At 42.0% G+C, this 24206-nt stretch overlaps 1 protein-coding gene across 1 annotated transcript in view; it reads right to left on the bottom strand.

The window, feature by feature from the left end:
• DLG2 (discs large MAGUK scaffold protein 2) overlaps positions 1-24206 on the bottom strand; it is a 1330756-nt gene that overhangs the window by 1191351 nt on the left and 115199 nt on the right. The window lies entirely within an intron of this gene.

Raw genomic sequence — 24206 nt, 5'->3', positions numbered from 1 at the left:
AACGGTGCATTTTCCGATTTTTCCACGGATCCATTGAAAGTCAATGGGTCCGCGAAAAAAAAAACGGAAAACGGCACAACGGCCACGGATGCACACAACGGTCGTGTGCATGAGGCCTAAGGCCTCATGTTTTTTGCGTCCGCCAAAAAAAACGGATGGGGCATCTGTTTTTTTTGGAGGATCCGTTTTTTTCCACAGATCCCTTGTAATAAATGCCTATCCTTGTCCGTCCAAAGTGAAAAAAGTAGGACATGCACTATTTTTTTTGCTGAAGGGAAACACAGAACACAAACGGATGAACTATCAGCATTTTTTTGCTGACCCATTGAAATGAATGGGTCCCCATCCTATCCGCAAAAAAAACGGAACGGAGGCCGAGAAAAACAACTGTCGTGTGCATGAGGCCTAAGGCTACATGCACACGACCGTATGTGTTTTGCAGTCCGTATGTGTTATGCCATCCGTTGTTTTTTGCGGATCCATTGTAACAATGCCTAAAACGGACAAGAATAGGACATGCTTTATTTTTTTTACAGGGCTACGGAACGGACATACAGATGCAGATAGCACACAGTGTGCTGTCCGCATTTTTTGCAGACCCATTGAAATGAATGGGTCTGCATCCTATCCGCAAAAAAAACGGAACGAACACGGAAACAAAATATGTTTGTGTGCATGAGGCCTATAGAACATGCTGCGTTTTTCACGCAATGCAGAACTGATGCGTGAAAAAAAAACGCTCAGATGCACAGAACCATTGAAATGAATGGGTCAGGATTCAGTGCGGGTGCTATGCCTTCACGTCACGCATTGTACCTGCGTGGAAAACTTGCTCGTGTGAAAGGGGCCTAATCCATATTAAGTTGGTCAGACAAATCGATTCTTTCTTAAGTAGCCTGGCAAGAATGATTTGTTCTCAAGTGGCTTCCATTATGCTCCAATGTTGCGGCAGCAAGTGTGACTTATCAAGCATGACCAACGGCTTGGTCATTCTGCCTGAACAACCTACTTTAAGGTTATATTGATGTTCTGGACAGAAACTGTAGTTAGGAGGGAAAGGAATTCTAAGCGGAGGCAAAATGACGAAGCAAAAGAAGAATCAAACAGCTTTGAAACAGGTGTGGGTGAGTATTCTAGCTAGACTGCCTATAAACAATAATCTTAGGCCTCATGCACACCGTTGTGTGCATCCGCGGCCGTTGTTCCGTTTTCCGTTTTTTTTTTTTCGCGGACCCATTGACTTTCAATGGGTCCGTGGAAAAATCGGAAAATGCACCGTTTGGCTTCCGCGTCCGTGATCCGTTTTTCCAGTCCGTGAAAAAAATATGACCTGTCCTATTTTTTTCACGGACAACGGTTCACGGACCCATTCAAGTCAATCGGTCCGTGAAAAATCACGGATGCACACAAGATAGTCATCCGCGTCCGTGATCCGTGATCCGTGTCCGTTTTTCCTATAATTTTCAATGGAAACTTGACTTAGTTTTTTTTTTCACTTTTCATGTCCGTGGATCCTCCAAAAATCAAGGAAGACCCACGGAAGAAAAAACGGTCACGGATCACGGAACAACGGAAATCCGTTTTGCGGACCGAAAAAAAAAACGGTCGTGTGCATGAGGCCTTATCCGAAGCTTTGTTGATTTCATGTTGTGATTACGACTAAAATTGTCTGCACTGTTCAGATACAGGCCGCTCATGAGAAGGTAAAATAAATCACTGGGCAAGAAGATAAGAGTCCAAATCTGAAAAATAAGTCTTCACAAGGATAAGAATACACAAGAAAGATGACTTAAAAAGGTCGTTCTCCTCATGAAAGTCCATCGGCTCACGACGCTGATGGCTCAGCATCTAACAGAAGTACCAGGGCCAATCTGTAGATAGCTTATCTTTCAGTACCCAATGTTTTTCGTAATCAGCTCCTTACATTTTTACTGGAAATTGTGCACAGGTTGGACGCTACAGCTTCGGCATCATAAGCAGAAGTGATGTAGAGTCTCAGGCTCTCTTATAAATGATCAGTATTGAGAATCCCGGTAAAATAACTTCCCAATTACTTTGTTAGTTCCCACGGAGAAACCTATTTACAGTTAGAAATTTGGGCTGTTTGCCCAAGATATCCATCATTCTCTTGTTCCAAGAAAATTTCATCTTTTAAGAGATTGCCCCAGATAGTTTCATCACTTTTACCTCCCTTTCTTAATAATTATCATGAACCTATCTTCTACAATGTAACCAGACTTATTTCATCTTTCAAATGCTTTTTACCTCCGTCTGTTGTTCTTTTCTTCTACAAGTTTTGAGGAACCTGTCCTCTACAGTGAAGTAGGTTCCACCAACTTACACTCCCTATTCAGTCTTCTACAATAAAGCCTACCCCACCATGTCTTCATAGTTCTCTTAGTTCCTCCACTGCTGTCTACATCTCGTAATAATTCTCATAACCTTACCTTCTACAATGAGGCTAACCCAATATTGTCTTAAGATCTCACTTGTTTACATCCATCGGTGGTCTCCTTCCACTAGTGTTGCCCATTGTAAAATTGTATCTGCTTGAACAATGTAAAAAGTCCTATCTTGTCTTCAAAACTTGCCCAGTTCCAACATTTTTTTGTCTTCAGGGGCAGCTAATGGCAGGCGGTGACGAGGACAAGCCTCCCTAGCATCACGGGTGACACTAGGGAGGCTCGTCTCCATCACCACCTGCCATTGGTTGACCCCAACACCGGATGTTTTCATCCGCACACGGGGAGAAGCATCGGTGGCGGTGCGGGGACCAGGAGCAGCGCAGGGAGTGGAAAGCCAGGTAAGTAGAATCAGTGTGAGGGGCATATGGGGGAGCATTTGTTAGTGTTGGATAACCTCTTTAAAGTGAGTGTGTTAGAAGATGGTATAACCTGGGTATCTCCTGCATATAATTATATATGTACAGCTGATATAAGTTCATAAATACATACAAAACAATGACCAAAAGTGACCCTAATTGCCAAAGCTAAGTGTACCAATATATATTGCGGCTAAATAAAAGGCCAACTAGAGCAAGTAACCAGGTACAAGCTCCTACAAATGAGGAACAACTTAAAGAAAAAATGAAGCTCACAAAGTACCCATATAAAATGTAATATTTTATTGAAAAACACCATCCCGGTAGCACACACACAACAGAAAATGTATCACATATAAAAATAAATATATCATGTACAAAAGTCATTGGTAATGGTGATATGGTACAAATACATAAAAGGATAGAACGATGAATCTTCTAACTGCAGAAATCATGAACATAAATCAAATCAACGATACTGGCACTAGAGAGTATATAGAGACATGTCCCACACAAATATTAGCCAGGAGTCCAAGAGATTGCTGTGTCAGCAAATTTCAACCAAGTACGTGTGTATACCAGGAAGGCGCCATCCTGACGCGCGTTTCGGCGTGCCTTTGTCTGTGTATACCAAACCCCCGGACGAAGGCACGCCAAAAATGGCATAACTTTTTATATATTAATTTTTCAATAAAATATTACATTTTATATGGGTACTTTGTGAGCTCCATTTTTTTTTTTATGTTGTAGCTGATATAAGTTATACATCTTCTTGTATATAGTGATATGGAGCATGCTGGTATAACCTGGGTATCATCTGTATATAGTTATATATGTACAGCTGGTATAAGTTATACATCTTCTTGTATATAGTGATATGGACCATGCTGGTATAACCTGGGTATCTCCTGTATATAATTATATATGTACAGCTGGTATAAGTTATACATCTTCTTGTATATAGTCATATGGAGCATGCTGGTATAACCTGGGTATCTCCTGTATATAATTATATATGTACAGCTGGTATAAGTTATACATCTTCTTGTATATAGTGATATGGACCATGCTGGTATAACCTGGGTATCTCCTGTATATAATTATATATGTACAGCTGGTATAAGTTATACATCTTCTTGTATATAGTCATATGGACCATGCTGGTATAACCTGGGTATCTCCTGTATATAATTATATATGTACAGCTGGTATAAGTTATACATCTTCCTGTATATAGTGATATGGACCATGCTGGTATAACCTGGGTATCTCCTGTATATAATTATATATGTACAGCTGGTATAAGTTATACATCTTCTTGTATATAGTGATATGGACCATGCTGGTATAACCTGGGCATCTCCTGTATATAATTATATATGTACAGCTGGTATAAGTTATACATCTTCTTGTATATAGTGATATGGACCATGCTGGTATAACCTGGGTATCTCCTGTATATAGTTATATATGTACAGCTGGTATAAGTTATATATCTTCTTGTATATAGTGATATGGACCATGCTGGTATAACGTGGGCATCTCCTGTATATAATTATATATGTACAGCTGGTATAAGTTATACATCTTCTTGTATATAGTGATATGGACCATGCTGGTATAACCTGGGCATCTCCTGTATATAATTATATATGTACAGCTGGTATAAGTTATACATCTTCTTGTATATAGTGATATGGACCATGCTGGTATAACGTGGGCATCTCCTGTATATAATTATATATGTACAGCTGGTATAAGTTATACATCTTCTTGTATATAGTGATATGGACCATGCTGGTATAACCTGGGCATCTCCTGTATATAATTATATATGTACAGCTGGTATAAGTTATACATCTTCTTGTATATAGTAATATGGACCATGCTGCTATAACCCGGGCATCTCCTGTATATAATTATATATGTACAGCTGGTATAAGTTATACATCTTCCTGTATATAGTGATATGGAGCATGCTGGTATAACCTGGGCATCTCCTGTATATAATTATATATGTACAGCTGGTATAAGTTATACATCTTCTTGTATATAGTGATATGGAGCATGCTGGTATAACCTGGGTATCTCCTGTATATAATTATATATGTACAGCTGGTATAAGTTATACATCTTCTTGTATATAGTGATATGGACCATGCTGGTATAACCTGGGCATCTCCTGTATATAATTATATATGTACAGCTGGTATAAGATATACATCTTCTTGTATATAGTGATATGGAGCACGCTGGTATAACCTGGGTATCTTCTGTATATAATTATATATGTACAGCTGGTATAAGTTATACATCTTCTTGTATATAGTGATATGGACCATGCTGGTATAACCTGGGTATCTTCTGTATATAATTATATATGTACAGCTGGTATAAGTTATACATCTTCTTGTATATAGTGATATGGACCATGCTGGTATAACCTGGGTATCTCCTGTATATAATTATATATGTACAGCTGGTATAAGCTATACATCTTCTTATCTTCTTGTATATAGTGATATGGACCATGCTGGTATAACCTGGGTATCTCCTGTATATAATTATATATGTACAGCTGGTATAAGTTATACATCTTCTTGTATATAGTGATATGGACCATGCTGGTATAACGTGGGCATCTCCTGTATATAATTATATATGTACAGCTGGTATAACCTGGGTATCTCCTGTATATAATTATATATGTACAGCTGGTAGAAGTTATACATCTTCTTGTATATAGTGATATGGACCATGCTGGTATAACCTGGGGATCTCCTGTATATAATTATATATGTACAGCTGGTATAAGTTATACATCTTCTTGTATATAGTGATATGGACCATGCTGGTATAACCTGGGCATCTCCTGTATATAATTATATATGTACAGCTAGTATAAGTTATACATCTTCTTGTATATAGTGATATGGACCATGCTGGTATAACCTGGGCATCTCCTGTATATAATTATATGCATATCGCCCACTTAAAATAATTCTGTATAGGATTTCTGGGATTAATTAAAATAATATTGATATTCTGCAGCTTTAAGCAGTCAACAAGGTGTTAAACTGGTTATCCTATTATTGGAGAGGGAGAACTCCGGCACTCAGCAGCAGGGAGAGAGCGGAGCAGCTGTCTACAACAGATATCTACCTCTCTTCATGGCACTACGGCTGTGTGGGTGAAATTGTTAAAGACGTTTCAAAAAAAATCTTCACTTTTTATGTCTGAATCTACTTGTTCTGGAACTGGCATGTGTGAATATGATTATATGTGAAGATAGTCAGAAAGATTGATGAGAGATAGATAGATACATGAAAGATAGATAGATAGATAGATAGATAGATATGAGATAGATAGATGATAGGTAGATAGATAGATAGATAGATAGATAGATATGAGATAGATAAATAGATAGATGATAGATAGATAGATAATAGATAGATAGATAGATAGATAGATAGATAGATAGATATGAGATAGATAGATAGATATGAGATAGATAGATAGATAGATAGATAGATAGATAGATAGATATTAGATAGATATTAGATAGATAGATAGATAGATAGATAGATAGATAGATAGATAGATAGATAGATATGAGATAGATAAATAGATAGATAGATATGAGATAGATAGATAGATAGATAGATAGATAGATAGATAGATATGAGATAGATAGATAGATAGATAGATAGATATTAGATAGATATTAGATAGATAGATAGATAGATAGATAGATAGATAGATAGATAGATAGATAGATAGATAGATAGGAGATAGATAGATAGATAGATAATAGATAGATAATAGATAAATAGATAGATAGATAGATAGATAGATAGATAGATAGATAGGAGATAGATAGATAGATACAATTATGGTCGTTCAGCCTCATGTGCTTCAGACCACTAGATCTGAAGCGTATGAAGGAGTAGAGTGGCGCAAGAAGTCGTGATGATGTCACCATGACCTCCTGAGCCGGGTCTCAAGTGATCACGTCAACGTGCGAGACTGGCACAGGCGGTTCACATGACATCCCCACTCCTGTGCTGGGTCTCCATCGATAACGTGATCACGCGAGACCTGGCGCAAAAGGAAGGGACAAATCACGCCACAGATCACACAAGGTCTGTGTCCTGCAGCGCAGACAGCTGCATGGAATGGGAGTGAGTTTTTTTTTTTAAACTACGCAATGTCCTACTGGGGGTGCCAAGGAAGGAGGTAGGGAGCATTATATACACTGACACTGGGGGGAGCATTATATACTGGCGGCACATGAGGAAGAATTATATACTGGCACTATAGAGGGGGCATTTTCTACTGGCTGTACATGGGGAGCATTACATACTGGATGTATGGGGGGGGTATGATATACTGGCTGTAGATGAGGGAGCATTATATACTGGTGTGAGGCATTGCACCTTCATTTTGTATACTGGATTCCATTAAATACGCTGGTGTATTTGAGGTCAGAATGGAGAATTGCTGAACTGTGTGTGAAACTAAATTGATGTTACTTGTTAGTTCTCAGAACTATGTGCATCTGATGTTCTGGGAGTACAACTGATACTAGATACTTCTCAAGGATGAAGAACTCGAGGATAAGATAAAGCTTTTTGTAATTAAATGTGATTGATTTACAAATACCAAAAATGTTATGATATTATTGTTAATCACACAATGCTTATGTAAGTGACGAGAGCTGTGTTGGCTTCAGTCCTAGAAACTGGGTATAAGTATTTCTGTATCCTCTCAATAAAGTCAAGAGATTATTCTGATACAACCTTGAGGCTGTGATAGACCTGACAAATGCGTTCTTCAGTGTTCCCCTAGACACAGACTGTCAATACCTGTTCGCATTTACATTCAAAGAGAACCAATATACATGGACAGTCTTGCCACAAGGGGCACAGAACTCACCTACCATGTACACACAAGCTTTACAGTCAGTATTAGCTGGATGGCAGATTCCTGATGACATTGTACTGTTGCAATATGTTGATGATTTACTTTTGTGCGCAGGAACTTGGAAAGGTTGCAGGGAAGCCACTCTGTCATTGCTGATCTTTCTCGCAGAAAGTGGATGTAAAGTTTCCAGAGAAAAACTGCAGTACTGCCAAGCAAGAGTAACATTTTTGGGGCATTGTCTCTCAGAAGGTGCAAGACACCTTACTGAAGAAAGGAAACAAGCTGTGAAGGACATAAAGCTTCCTCAGGGGGCAAAACCTCTCAGGATGTTTTGGGGTCTGGTTTCATATTGCAGACCCTGGATAAGGCATGCATCTATACTTATGCAGCCTTTGTACGATTGCCTGTTGTCAGATCCTTTTTGTCTGAAAGAACAGGCAATTGACTCCTTTTTCACTCTAAAATTGGCAATACTGTCTGCACCTGCTCTTGGTATTCCAAATTACGGTGTATGACCAGCCATTTAACCTGTTTTGTTCAGAGCTCCAGGGACACAGTACAGCAGTACTCACTGAAAAACATGGTGATAGGCACAGACCAGTTGCATATTTCTCTGCCAGATTGGATCCTGTGTCCAGGGGAGCTCCTTCATGTGTCAGAGCTGTGGCGGCTGTCCAGCTCATGGTGGAAAAAGCATCTGACATTGTCCTTGACTACCCTCTAGTGGTACAACCACCACATGACATTCAAGGCATACTCAGTCAAGTACAGCCAAAACACATTTCTATGGCCAGACAACTGAGGTTGCAATGTTCCCTCCTCATGCCAGATAGCATTACCTTTAAGAGATGCACAACTCTGAATCCTGCTGCATTGTTACCAATCCCAGATTCAGAAATGGGGGAGGGAGGCACAGGTCAATTACTTGCAGAGTTAATGGAAACAGAAGATCGTGATTGTGAGCATTTGATGGAACAAGAGACCTCTGGATTTTCACGTGTTCATGATCAACCCCTTCATAACCCTGATTTTGAATATTTTGTAGATAGAAGTAGGTTCATGGGAGAAGATGGCCGGTTCCACACTGGATATGCGGTGGTCACACAGCATGAGGTAGTGTTGGCTGAACCACTCCCTCCTCACAAGTCAGCACAGGAGGAAGAGCTGAAGGCACTCTCTGAGGCATGTAAAATGGCCAAAGACAAGAAGGCGAACCTCTACGCGGATTCCAGGTATGCTTTTGGTATTGCTCATGATTATGGACCAATTTGGCAGGCCAGAGACTTTTTGACATCGGCAGGCCAGCCCATTAAGAACAAAGACTCTGTATTTGAACCAATGAACTCTATTGTTACCTGAAGAGGTGGCTGTCATAAAGGTAAAAGCCCACACAAAACAAGGGACTAATAAAGCAAAAGGAAACAGGGCTGACAAAGTTGCTAAACAAGCCGCCCTCAAGCCCAGCGACACTGAGACTGTACCGGTGAATGCCTTTGAGCCTCAGGAGATGTCTGTGGAGGTTTTGGTAAAACTGTCTGCTCAGGCAGATGAAGAAGAAAGAGAATCTTGGACTAAGAGAGGCGCTACCCTAAATGAGCAGGGACTATGAGAAGTTCAAGGTAAGGTCTGCCTACCCAGAGTCCTGTATCTGATGATGGTCCAAGAAGCCCATGGGGTGACGCACCAGGCAAAAGGTCCTATGATCAACAAAACAAATGCCAACTGATGACATTTTAAGACTGATCAGGATCCTGATCCGTCTTAAAAATGTAACATAGTAACATAACATAGTACATAAGGCCGAAAAAAGACATCTCTCCATCCAGTTCGGCCTGTTATCCTGCAAGTTGATCCAGAGGAAAAAAATTCCTTCCCGACTCCAATCAGGCATCAGAATAATTCCCTGGATCAACGACCCCTCTCCAGTAGCTATAGCCTGTAATATTATTACGCTCCAGAAATACATCCAGGCCCCTCTTGAATTCCTTTATTGTACTCACCATCACCACCTCCTCAGGCAGAGACCTCCATAGTCTCACTGCTCTTACCGTAAAGAATCCTCTTCTATGTTTGTGTACAAACCTTCTTTCCTCCAGACGCAGAGGATGTCCCCTCGTCACAGTCACAGTCCTGGGGATAAATAGATGATGGGAGAGATCTCTGTACTGACCCCTGATATATTTATACATAGTAATTAGATCTCCCCTCAGTCGTCTTTTTTCTAAAGTGAATAACCCTAATTTTGATAATCTTTCAGGGTACTGTAGTTGCCCCATTCCAGTTATTACTTTAGTTGCCCTCCTCTGGACCCTCTCCAGCTCTGCTATGTCTGCCTTGTTTACAGGAGCCCAGAACTGTACACAGTACTCCATGTGTGGTCTGACTAGTGATGTGTAAAGTGGTAGGACTATGTTCTCATCATGGACATCTATGCCCCTTCTGATGCAACCCATTATCTTATTGGCCTTGGCAGCAGCTGCCTGACACTGGTTTTTACTGCTTAGTTTGATGCTTATTAAAATTCCTAGGTCCTTTTCCATGTCAGTGTTACCAAGTGTTTTATCATTTAGTATGTACGGGTGACTTGCATTATTCCTTCCCATGTGCATAACTTTACATTTGTCAGTGTTAAACCTCATCTGCCACTTATCTGCCCAAGCCTGCAATCTATCCAGATCCCTCTGTAGTAGTATACTGTCCTCTGTAGTGTATATATACAGTATACTGTCCTCTGTAGTATATATACAGTATACTGTCCTCTGTAGTATATATACAGTATACTGTCCTCTGTAGTATATATACAGTATACTGTCCTTTGTAGTATATATACAGTATACTGTCCTCTGTAGTATATATACAGTATACTGTCCTCTGTAGTATATATACAGTATACTGTCCTCTGTAGTATATATACAGTATACTGTCCTCTGTAGTATATATACAGTATACTATCCTCTGTAGTATATATATAACAGTATATATACTGAGTATGTACCGTTAATAACCACCCTCTGTTTTCTATCATTGAGCCAGTTACTTACCCACATACAGACATTTTTCTCCATTGCATTGCAAGAACGGATCCGTCTGTCTGTTTGTCATACGGACAAACGGATCCGTTTTTATTTTTTATTTTTTTACATTTTTACCGGTCTGCGCATGCCGGTATTTTGAATGCCCGATCTGGCACTAATACATTCCTATCCGGAAAAAATGCAAAATGCGGAACAGAATTGCGGACGTGTGAATGGAGCCTTAGGCAAATGCAAAGAAACTGGTCAGTGAACTCATTTGCAGGCATGTTGTTCCTGGTTATTGAGTCAGGTAGAGGTTCCCACTTTACAGGTGAAGTGATGACAGAGGTTATGCAAGCCTTAGGGGTGACCCAAGCCTTTCATACAGCTTTCCATCCCCAAAGCAGCGACCGTGTCGAGCGACTGAACGGAGCAATTAAGTTAAAAATTTAGAAGGCCATGCAAGAAACAGGTAAACCATGGACAGAATGTTTGCCTCTAGCCTTGTACTCAATAAGAACCACACCAAACAAGAAGACAGGGTCGTCCCCCTTTGAGGTATTGTTTGGCAGTGCCCCAAGGCTAGGACTGTATTTTCCTCAACAACTGGAGTTATAGGCTGATAGTATGGTCAGCTACATGAAGGCCCTTAGACTAGATCACACTCATAAACAAGTGTTTTCTTCCATTCCAGACCCTGATTCAGTAGAAGGCACACACAGTCTTGAGCCTGGAGATTGGGTGGTGATAGAGGCACGTGAAGAAAACCTTTGAGCCTAGATTTGATGGTCCCTTCCAAGTCCTGTTAAAAACTACAACCTCTGTAAAAGTGAAAGGGAAGCCTAACTGGATACACGCCTCACATTGCAAGAAAGTGCCAAACCCTGAGGATGGAGATCTTTGCACTGCTACTCCTGGCTATGAGCATTCAAGCTCTACATGTGAACCTAAAAAGTGACTGGAACAATGCCCTTATTAGGCATCATCAGGTCATGTTATAGAATATGACAGATGCAGACAATTATAAAAACTGTTAGATCTGTACTCACAGTCCTGTGAGTTCAAAGACTATGCCTTATTTAGCGATCCGGGTACCGTGGTTAGAGCTTGCTGACATAAACTGTAGAGGCTTTTTATCCATTCGAAGACCAGAGAATGAAAGCCTTAAGTTTAACTCTACTGCAGTGCCCCTTCCTATTGCTGGATGGGTAGAGCCCCCCCTGGTGGCAGGCCAATGTGACCGCAAAAAAAAGATAACACTGTCAGAGTATGGGATTTTGATGGACAGACGTGGGCCAGAAAGAAAGTACAAAAGTTTTATCTAGGAGATTTTGATTTTCCAGTATCAGTCTCTTTTGCACTGGCCCAAGGATACGATCAGACTGAAGGAGTCACTACAGTGGCGATACAAAATACTCTACATAATGGTTCATGGGAGAATAACAGCAAATTTGAAGGGTCCATAAAGGATAGTGATGACTGTAAAGACAACCCTGGGGCTGTATTGACTCCTTAAACTGATGACAGTTATTCCTGCGGGTTTGGGGGGGAAATAGGCAGTGATAATGATGGTGGTCAAAAATAGTGTTTATACAATGAAAGTGTATGAAATGTGTCAAGTGATAGGACCAACCTGCTGTCATTACATAGATCCACAAAGTAACCTCCAGATAAGGGCAGGTATTGAAAAGATGAAGGAAATGAGAGATAAGTGGTTGGATGAACATAGTGCGAATAAAGATTCTTGGTGGTCAGACATTTTCTCTATCTTGAATCCAGCAAATTGGTTCAAAAATATTGGTGGATGGCTTGTGGGCATAGTGCAGGGGACGATACAGATTTTGTTGATTATTGCACTTATTTACATTTTGATTAAGCTCACATTAATGTGCTTGAGTAAAGTGTGTGACAAAACCAGTAGTAGGAGAGATTATTAAATGTGTTGAGATTATCCCTCATGCAGGAACGGATATGCAGAATCTGAAAAACTAGCAGCAAGGGGAATGTCCGGCTGAAGTATGTGTACCTGTTACCTGCAATGAGTGAATATCTCAAAATGGGGGAATTGTGAGGGATTGCACCTTTATTTTGTATACTGGATTCCATTTAATAAGCTGGTTTATTTGAGGTCAGAATGGAGAATTGTTGAACTGTGTGTAAAACAAAATTGATGTTACTTGTTAGTTCTCAGAACTATGTGCATCTGATGTTCTGGGAGTACAACTGATACTAGATACTTCTCAAGGATGAAGAACTCGAGGATAAGATAAAGCTTTTTGTAATTAAATGTGATTGATTTACAAATACCAAAAATGTTATGATATTATTGTTAACCACACAATGCTTATGTAAGTGACGAGAGCTGTGTTGGCTTCAGTCCTAGAAACTGGGTATAAGTATTTCTGTATCCTCTCAATAAAGTCAAGAGATTATTCTGATACAACCTTGAGGCTGTGTCGTTTATCTCTTCCGAGTACTCGCACCTTTACCTGATTTGGACCCCAGCAGGTCATAGAAGTAGGGATTTTGCCCCAACACTGGCTGTACAGGGGGGAGAATTATATACTGGATATATGGGGGAGGGGGGTATTATGTACTGGCTGTAGATGAGGGAGCATTATATACTGGCTGTACAGGGGGGAGAATTATATACTGGATGTATGGGGGGTATAATATACTGGCTGTAGATGAGGGAGCATTATATACTGGATGTATAGGTGGGTATTATATACTGGCTGTAGATGAGGGAGCATTATATACTGGCTGCACAGGGGAAGCATCATATACTGGCTGTATAGGGGAGCATTATACACTCACCTAAAGAATTATTAGGAACACCTCTTCTATTTCTCATTAATGCAATTTTCTAGTCAACCAATCACATGGCAGTTGCTTCAATGCATTTAGGGGGGTGGTCCTGGTCAAGACAATCTCCTGAACTCCAAACTGAATGTCAGAATGGGAAAGAAAGGTGATTTAAGCAATTTTGAGCGTGGCATGGTTGTTGGTGCCAGACGGGCCGGTCTGAATATTTCACAATCTGCTCAGTTACTGGGATTTTCATGCACAACCATTTCTAGGGTTTACAAAGTATGGTGTGAAAAGGGAAAAACATCCAGTATGCGGTAGTCCTGTGGGCGAAAATGCCTTGTGGATGCTAGAGGTCAGAGGAGAATGGGCCGACTGATTCAAGCTGATAGAAGAACAACGTTGACTGAAATAACCACTCGTTACAACCGAGGCATGCAGCAAAGCATTTGTGAAGCCACAACACGCACAACCTTGAGGCGGATGGGCTACAACAGCAGAAGACCCCACCGGGTACCACTCATCTCCACTACAAATAGGAAAAAGAGGCTACAATTTGCACGAGCTCACCAAAATTGGACTGTTGAAGACTGGAAAAATGTTGCCTGGTCTGATGAGTCTCGATTTCTGTTGAGACATTCAAATGGTAGAGTCCGAATTTGGCGTAAACAGAATGAGAACATGAATCCATCCTCTGATGGCTACTTCCAGCAGGATAATGCACCATGTCACAAAGCTCGAATCATTTCAAATTGGTTTCTTGAGCATGACAATGAGTTCACTGTACTAAAATGGCCCCACAGTCACCAGATCTCAACCCAATAGAGCATCTTTGGGATGTGGTGGAACGGGAGCTTTGTGCCCTGGATGTGCATCCCTCAAATCTCCATCAACTGCAAGTTGCTATCCTATCAATATGGGCCAACATTTCTAAAGAATGCTATCAGCACCTTGTTGAATCAATGCCACGTAGAATTAAGGCAGTTCTGAAGGCAAAAGGGGGTCCAACACCGTATTAGTATGGTGTTCCTAATAATTCTTTAGGAGAGTGTATATTTGCTGTACAGTGGGGAAGCATTATATACTGGCTGTACAGTGGGAGAACATTACATTCTGGCTGTACAGGGGGGATAATTATATACTGACTGTACAGGGGGGCAAATTATATACTGGCTGTACAGGGGGGAATTGTCACGGCCTCGGTGTTGTGCGCCGTGACACATTAGCCGTGCATGCTGGTTGCCATGGGAAACGCGTTGTTTTCTCAGCGTGTATGTGCTTTGCTCCCCTTCTCCTGGTTCCTCCTCCGTCTGGTGCTGGAGGGGTTAACTTCCTTGCTGGGTGTGCCCACTAGGTTTTATTCACCTGTGGCTTCCAGGCTGGAGTCTGTTGTACTCCAGCATTTGTTGGTCCTGGAGCTTGCTCCTGTCCTGGGTGTTTTATCTGCCCAGTCCTTGAGGGCCACCTAGTGGTACATCGATGTCTCCCTGATGTCACCTTCATGTCTTCCATTTGTTCCCTCTGCTCTGCACCCTTCCTTACATGTTTGGTATGTTTGGTGTCGGTTTATGTTTTGGGTGTGTTGTAATGTCTAGTTTGATGTTCCATGTCTGGTATGTTTAGTGTTGTTATCCAGCATGGTTGCTAGACATTTCCCCTGTCTATTGTGACCTCCAGAAGGGGTTCCCTGGGGTTCCCCGGAGGGGGAACTACAACTCAGTTTAGCAACGATGTCTGGGTCCACAATGCATCTTGCTGCATGGCGGTCCAGGCAGTTACTACTGCTCCTGTGTTTGGTGTCAGTACTGAGTCCAGATTTGTGTCTTTGGGCTTCAGTGCTTTTCACACGATCCAGTGGTTGTGGTGCGGACAACTCGCTCCTTTTGGTTGTTGTGGGCAAGTAAGTGTTATTGTGGTCCTGTGGTCTGTTGTCATTCTACCACAGGACATTTACCTGTCGAGTTTGTCCTCTGCTTACGGCCTGCAGAAACTCCTGATCTTCTGTGTCTTAGAAGAACAGGTCGTCTCTGGCCCTGACCTAACTTCCAGGGATCATCAGGGTTAGTAGGGATTCAATTCTTTCCTGACATTGTACGGTGGGGGTTTCCCCCACCCCCCATCGTGACAAGCATTTTATACTGACTGTACAGGTACTTGCTGTACAAGGGGCATTATATACTGGCTGTACAGGGGGAAGCATATAATGGCTGTATGGGGGGGGGGGGCGGAGGAGCATTATATACTTGAACTATGGAGGGAGATACATATATATACACTCACCTAAAGAATTATTAGGAACACCTGTTCTATTTCTCATTAATGCAATTATCTAGTCAACCAATCACATGGCAGTTGCTTCAATGCATTTAGGGGTGTGCTCCTGGTCAAGACAATCTCCTGAACTCCAAACTGAATGTCAGAATGGGAAAGAAAGGTGATTTAAGCAATTTTGAGCGTGGCGTGGTTGTTGGTGCCAGACGGGCCGGTCTGAGTATTTCACAATCTGCTCAGTTACTGGGATTTTCACGCACAACCATTTCTAGGGTTTACAAAGAATGGTGTGAAAAGGGAAAAACATCCAGTATGCAGCAGTCCTGTGGGCGAAAATGCCTTGTGGATGCTAGAGGTCAGAGGAGAATGGGCCGACTAATTCAAGCTGATGGAAGAGCAACGTTGACTGAAATAACCACTCGTTACAACCGAGGTATGCAGCAAAGCATTTGTGAAGCCACAACACGCACAACCTTGAGGCGGATGGGCTACAACAGCAGAAGACCCCACCGGGTACCACTCATCTCCACTACAAATAGGAAAAAGAGGCTACAATTTGCACGAGCTCACCAAAATTGGACTGTTGAAAACTGGAAAAATGTTGCCTGGTCTGATGAGTCTCGATTTCTGTTGAGACATTCAAATGGTAGAGTCCGAATTTGGCGTAAACCGAATGAGAACATGTATCCATCATGCCTTGTTACCACTGTGCAGGCTGGTGGTGGTGGTGTAATGGTGTGGGGGATGTTTTCTGGGCACACTTTAGGCCCCTTAGCACCAATTGGGCATCGTTTAAATGCCACGGGCTACCTGAGCATTGTTTCTGACCATGTCCATCCCTTCATGACCACCATGTACCCATCCTCTGATGGCTACTTCCAGCAGGATAATGCACCATGTCACAAAGCTCGAATCATTTCAAATTGGTTTCTTGAACATGACAATGAGTTCACTGTACTAAAATGGCCCCCACAGTCACCAGATCTCAACCCAATAATAAATGTGCATCCCTCAAATCTCCATCAACTGCAATATGCTATCCTATCAATATGGGCCAACATTTCTAAAGAATGCTATCAGCACCTTGTTGAATCAATGCCACGTAGAATTAAGGCAGTTCTGAAGGCAAATGAGAAATAGAACAGGTGTTCCTAATAATTCTTTAGGTGAGTGTATATATATATATATATATATATACACACACACACACACACACACACTATAAGGTAGCTACAACAGCAAAGAAGCATTAGAGCTATAGGAGGCTCTTCAGGGCAGGACATTAAAATATTGGGGGCACTATGGTGGCATTATTAGAATTGGGGGTACTGTGGGGGGGCTTTATTATTATTAGACACAATATGTAGGCATTGCTATTAATGGGGACACTATTGGGGAGTACTATCACTATTGGGGGCACTATTACTAGTCAGGGAAGTCTGGGGCACAGTATTGGGAGTAGCAGCAGGATGACAGTGGCCTGTATATATTTGGGGGCTGATTTGCAAGTCCCCCATGTACCATATATTAATACTGGTGTTTTCTTGGGTGGCAAAGGGGGCTGTACACAGGGCCAGGACGACGGGTAGGAGCCCGCCTAGGGCGCTACCTCCCTACCGATACTGGGTGGCGCAATCACGACCGCAAGTGTGGCAAGTGTCGCATGCGCAGACCTTTAAAAATGCAAAAAAAAACCTAATACCGGATACGTTTTTCCAGATGACACCGGAGAGCCGGATCCAGTATTTCATCCGGATCTGTCTGACAAATGCCATCAGTTTGCGTCCGGATTGCCAAAATTTTGACTGTCTGCCGAAATCCTCTGCCGTAAGTGTGAAAGTACCCTAAATGTTGCTTTAAATAGATATTTTTTTTTTTAGGTGGGGGGCGCAATTTGCTAGCTACACCTAGGACACCAAAATCCCTCATCCCGGCCCTGGCTGCACACTCCGGACCAAAGACGTCTGCCTGTGATGGTGTGGACCAAATGTAGAAAAAGAGGGAAATGAAGAACTGAAATCTGTGGAGACGCCACCTGTAAGTCACTGAATCTGCCCTTTCATTGCTTCTTTTAAAAGGAGTTTTAATTTATTTATTAGGTAGTAAAATCATTTTTATTTGATCGGGTGGGGGGGCGCAATTTTCCTTCTCCGCCTACAGCTCCGAAATACCTTGTCCCGGACCTGTTTACCACCCTTTCACCATTTTGGAGTGCTGCCTCTTTTAAGATACATAAACAGATAGATAGATAGATAGATAGATAGATAGATAGATAGATAGATAGAATATACACTGCGTGCAGAATTATTAGGCAAATGAGTATTTTGACCTCATCATCCTCTTTATGCATGTTGTCTTACTCCAAGCTGTATAGGCTCGAAAGCCTACTACCAATTAAGCATATTAGGTGATGTGCATCTCTGTAATGAGAAGGGGTGTGGTCTAATGACATCAACACCCTATATTAGGTGTGCATAATTATTAGGCAACTTCCTTTCCTTTGGCAAAATGGGTCAAAAGAAGGACTTGACAGGCTCAGAAAAGTCAAAAATAGTGAGATATCTTGCAGAGGGATGCAGCACTCTTAAAATTGCAAGGCTTCTGAAGCGTGATCATCGAACAATCAAGCGTTTCATTCAAAATAGTCAACAGGGTCGCAAGAAGTGTGTGGAAAAACCAAGGCGCAAAATAACTGCCCATGAACTGAGAAAAGTCAAGCGTGCAGCTGCCAAGATGCCACTTGCCACCAGTTTGGCCATATTTCAGAGCTGCAACATCACTGGAGTGCCCAAAAGCACAAGGTGTGCAATACTCAGAGACATGGCCAAGGTAAGAAAGGCTGAAAGACAACCACCACTGAACAAGACACACAAGCTGAAACGTCAAGACTGGGCCAAGAAATATCTCAAGACTGATTTTTCTAAGGTTTTATGGACTGATGAAATGAGAGTGAGTCTTGATGGGCCAGATGGATGGGCCCGTGGCTGGATTGGTAAAGGGCAGAGAGCTCCAGTCCGACTCAGACGCCAGCAAGGTGGAGGTAGAGTACTGGTTTGGGCTGGAATCATCAAAGATGAGCTTGTGGGGCCTTTTTGGGTTGAGGATGGAGTCAAGCTCAACTCCCAGTCCTACTGCCAGTTTCTGGAAGACACCTTCTTCAAGCAGTGGTACAGGAAGAAGTCTGCATCCTTCAAGAAAAACATGATTTTCATGCAGAACAATGCTCCATCACACGCGTCCAAGTACTCCACAGCGTGGCTGGCAAGAAAGGGTATAAAAGAAGAAAATCTAATGACATGGCCTCCTTGTTCACCTGATCTGAACCCCATTGAGAACCTGTGGTCCATCATCAAATGTGAGATTTACAAGGAGGGAAAACAGTACACCTCTCTGAACAGTGTCTGGGAGGCTGTGGTTGCTGCTGCACGCAATGTTGATGGTGAACAGATCAAAACACTGATAGAATCCATGGATGGCAGGCTTTTGAGTGTCCTTGCAAAGAAAGGTGGCTATATTGGTCACTGATTTGTTTTTGTTTTGTTTTTGAATGTCAGAAATGTATATTTGTGAATGTTGAGATGTTATATTGGTTTCACTGGTAAAAATAAATAATTGAAATGGGTATATATTTGTTTTTTGTTAAGTTGCCTAATAATTATGCACAGTAATAGTCACCTGCACACACAGATATCCCCCTAAAATAGCTAAAACTAAAAACAAACTAAAAACTACTTCCAAAAATATTAAGCTTTGATATTAATGAGTTTTTTGGGTTCATTGAGAACATGGTTGTTGTTCAATAATAAAATTAATCCTCAAAAATACAACTTGCCTAATAATTCTGCACTCCCTGTACAGTCAGGTCCATAAATATTGGGACATCGATACAATTCTAACATTTTTGGCTCTATACACCACCACAATGGATTTGAAATGAAATGAACAAGATGTGCTTTACCTGCAGACTGTCAGATTTAATTTGAGGGTATTTACATCCAAATCAGGTGAACGGTGTAGGAATTACAACAGTTTGCATATGTGCCTCCCACTTGTTAAGGGACCAAAAGTAATGGGACAGAATATTAATCATAAATCAAACTTTCACTTTTTAATACTTGGTTGCAAATCCTTTGAAGTCAATTACAGCCTGAAGTCTGGAACGCATAGACATCACCAGAAGCTGGGTTTCATGCCTGGTGATGCTCTGCCAGGCCTCTACTGCAACTGTCCTCAGTTCCTGCTTGTTCTTGGGGCATTTTCCCTCCAGTTTTGTCTTCAGCAAGTGAAATGCATGCTCAATCGGATTCAGGTTCGGTGATTGACTTGGCCATTGCAGAAGATTCCACTTCTTTTCCTCTTTGGTTGCTTTTGCAGTATGCTTTGGGTCATTGTCCATCTGCACTGTGAAGCGCCGTCCAATGAGTTCTGAAGCATTTGGCTGAATATGAGCAGATAATATTGCCCGAAACACTTCAGAATTCATCCTGCTGCTTTTGTCAGCAGTCACATCATCAATAAATACAAGAGAACCAGTTCCATTGGCAGCCATACATGCCCACGCCATGACACTACCACCACCATGCTTCACTGATGAGGTGGTATGCTTAGGATCATGAGCAGTTCCTTTCCTTCTCCATACTCTTCTCTTCCCATCACTCTGGTACAAGTTGATCTTGGTCTCATCTGTCCATAGAATGTTGTTCCAGAACTGTGAAGGCTTTTTTAGATGTCGTTTGGCAAACTCTAATCTGGTCCTCCTGTTTTTGAGGCTCACCAATGGTTTACATCTTGTGGTGAACCCTCTGTATTCACTCTGGTGAAGTCTTCTCTTGATTGTTAACTTTGACACACATACACCTACCTCCTGGAGAGTGTTCTTGATCTGGCCAACTGTTGTGAAGGGTGTTTTCTTCACCAGGGAAAGAATTCTTCGGTCATCCACCACAGTTGTTTTCCATGGTCTTCCGGGTCTTTTGGTGTTGCTGAGCTCACCGGTGCGTTCCTTCTTTTTAAGAATGTTCCAAACAGTTGTTTTGGCCACGCCTAATGTTTTTGCTATCTCTCTGATGGGTTTGTTGTGTTTTTCAGCCTAATGATGGCTTGCTTCACTGATAGTGACAGCTCTTTGGATCTCATCTTGAGAGTTGACAGCAACAGATTCCAAATGCAAATAGCACACTTGAAATGAACTCTGGACCTTTTATCTGCCCATTGTAATTGGGATAATGAGGGAATAACACACACCTGGCCGTGGAACAGCCGAGAAGCCCATTGTCCCATTACTTTTGGTTCCTTAACAAGTGGAGGCACATATGCAAACTGTTGTAATTCCTACACCATTCAACTGATTTGGATGTAAACACCCTCAAATTAAAGCTGACAGTCTGCAGTTAAGCACATCTTGTTTGTTTCATTTAAAATCCATTGTGGTGGTGTATAGAGCCAAAAATGTTAGAATAGTGTTGATGTCCCAATATTTATGGACCTGACTGTAGATAGATAGATAGATACAATATAGATAGACTCCAGGTACAGGGTATGTCCTGGGTGTACAGTCGGGATCTAGTGACCCGGTAAGCCTTGGACCGGCAGTGGAGGGGATCGGGGAGTAAGGTTTCTCTTCCCTTTTTAACCCCATTAATTCTGTGTCATATAAAACTATTTATAAACCCGTTTTATCTGTGCTCCATCTTGAGGCATGACGGGATAAAGGTGAGAGGGCAGAGATCTAAAACACAAGGGGGCAGTCTATTTTGTAACATTCAGACCCTGTTGTACAGCTACTATGATTTGTGATATCACGCCTCCTGGTGGTTGCTAAGTTCTGTAACATCTGCAGAACCAGCTGAATCCACTAGGGGGCGTTGCATAAAGAAAACCGTAACTTTAATTAGACAATATATATATTGTAATCCACAGCAGTGACATGAAGCATGATACAACTACAGATCTATGTCTGCTTGTTAGAATAAGCAGCGTTGCCCGTCTATGGAAGCTTCCCTCCGAAGCTGTCTATATACGAGGTATAAACCAGTCCCTTGATATTGTTCTCTCCTACCAGCAGCTTAAGCAAGCTGCTAATCCATAAATAATAAGCAGATGTACGGCGGGCATCAAACCAACAGCGTTCCTCCCCAGCAATCACACAGGCCTCTCAGCAAAGCACTGTTCCAAACCCGGCGCTGTCTGTAATGTCTCTGCCCAACAAAATCCAAAAATGCACAAATCCGTTCTAGTCATACATGATCTTGGATGAAGTAATAGCAGTAGTTTTGTATTTAGATCCATTAAGGGGCCTCCTCCCTCCACCCATTCCTCTTAGCAGGTCAGACACACGGCAGTAGGCCTCAGAATGAGGCAGAGAGCGGTACTCTGTCACAGGGAACGTTCAAGGGAACCTCAAAAAAGTGCCCCCTGTCACCATCAAGTACAGCTGTATATGGCGAAGACTCTGCACATAAGTAACATGAACTAGGCAGAATTTTTCTAACTTTAAGCCAAGAAGAAAACCAAAAGTGGAACACAGAGGCACCTAATCATAAGGTCAGAGACAGACAGACATCAGGGACAGGTGTACACTACCACTATATATTACACACTGCCATAACAAATGCTTGCAGGTGATGTCTACTCTAATTAGAGCCATTCTCTTTCCTTTTCTTCTCTTTCCGGCCCAGACCAACATGATGACTTCTCTAAAAGACTGCTATCCAGAACTGCGTGTTAGCAAGCAAGGGAAAGGGATATTGTCGCGAGAAGTATGGAAAACACGTAAAGGAGAAACTAAAAAACAGGCCCTTCTGTCCTGGGTCACATAATGTATAGGTCCATCATTTAAGTGTGCGCCACAATTATACACTATGTGAGTGCTGTACAACATGTATATGATGTAAGTTATGTGCCAAAGGAGAATGGGCTTCACCATGAGTGTGTATGGCATGTGTCCAGCGTGTGAGTGTTCATGCCTTCTTTCCAGAATGTGAGTGTGCATGGCACATGTCAGGCATATGAGTGTTTGTGGCGCATGTACAGCATGTGAGTGTTTGCTGAATACATCCAGCATGTGAGTGTTCCTGCCACGTTTCCACCAACTAAGTGTGCGCGACACGTGATCGGCAGGTGAGTGTGTGCAGCAAGTGAGTGTTCGTGGCTTCTTTCCGGCATGTGTGTGTGTGCGGCACTTGTCCAGCATGTGAGCATTTGTGTCACATTTCCAGCCTGTAAGTGTGTGCTGCACATTTCCAGCATGCGAGTGTGTGTGGCATGTTCCCCGTATGTAAGTGTTTGTGGCACTTTTCCAGCATGTACGTGTGCGCGGCACATCTGTCTGGCATTTGAGTGTTTGTGGCACCTGTACAGCATGTGAGTGCGTGCTAAATATATTTAGCATGTAAGAGTGTGTGGCACTTGTTCAGCATGTGGATATTTGTAGCACATGTCCAGTATGTGAGTGTGCGGTAAGTGTCCAGCATGTGAATGACACATGTACAATCTGCAAGAGGCATATGTGAATGAGGTCAGTGTGCGAGTGTGCGGTGTCCAGTACGTGAGTGCAGCATGAGCGGTGCATACTGGGGACTCATACACACCCTTTGCTGTCTGTGAATATACAGTCGTGTCTTGATCCACTTCTACTCCACGAGCCATACATCCGGCAACTACATCTACCAATAAGTCTACTATTTATGCGTCAAAAAAAGATAGACTGGTACCTCAAGAGAGCTCCCAAAGAGTCAATGGTGGTCCTGGAACCGTGGGGGGGTCTTGTAGACCAGTGTCTGTAAGTAAAATACCTGCAACAAATTATAGGCAGGTAATGAAACCAAGCATGAGCCCAGGACAGTGTGGACCACAGTGTGGTCTCATCAGTATATTGCGCTATAGACATGTGTCACTTGTAATCTTTATCATTCATTATGGTTCTGCAATTAATCTGTAAAAAAATGCAGGCTGTCCATGATTTTGGGATAAGTTGTCCAGAAAAAAGAAAAATTCTGGTTGGTGACCTTGGCACCCAAAAAGTGCAAAACGTGAGAAACTCCATTGCTATGATGTAGATAGATCTGTATGGTATGACAACGTGAAATATGGTAGCACATCACTGGTGATTGAGAGGTGGACCTAAGTTTAGGTTTTGGGTTGGGATGCAGGGTTTTTCGGCAATGCCATAAAATATGGATACAACAGACAAAGCAAACCAGACGGTTAGTGAGGACAGCTCGGAGAAACCTGTGTATACGCTCTTTCCAAGCAATTACCGGCAAAACTTTCCAAGGTCAAACATCTTATTAGCCCTGGATGCTGAAGGACGCACTTGTCTTGGACGCTGTCGGTCTGACAAAAATTGCTATTCTTGTCATTAATGTTTT

Source organism: Bufo bufo, chromosome 3, assembly GCF_905171765.1.
Source record: "Bufo bufo chromosome 3, aBufBuf1.1, whole genome shotgun sequence".
Classification (NCBI taxonomy): Eukaryota; Metazoa; Chordata; class Amphibia; order Anura; family Bufonidae; genus Bufo; species Bufo bufo.
Note: the sequence above shows the minus strand (reverse complement) of the source record. Positions and strands in the feature narration are given on the sequence as shown.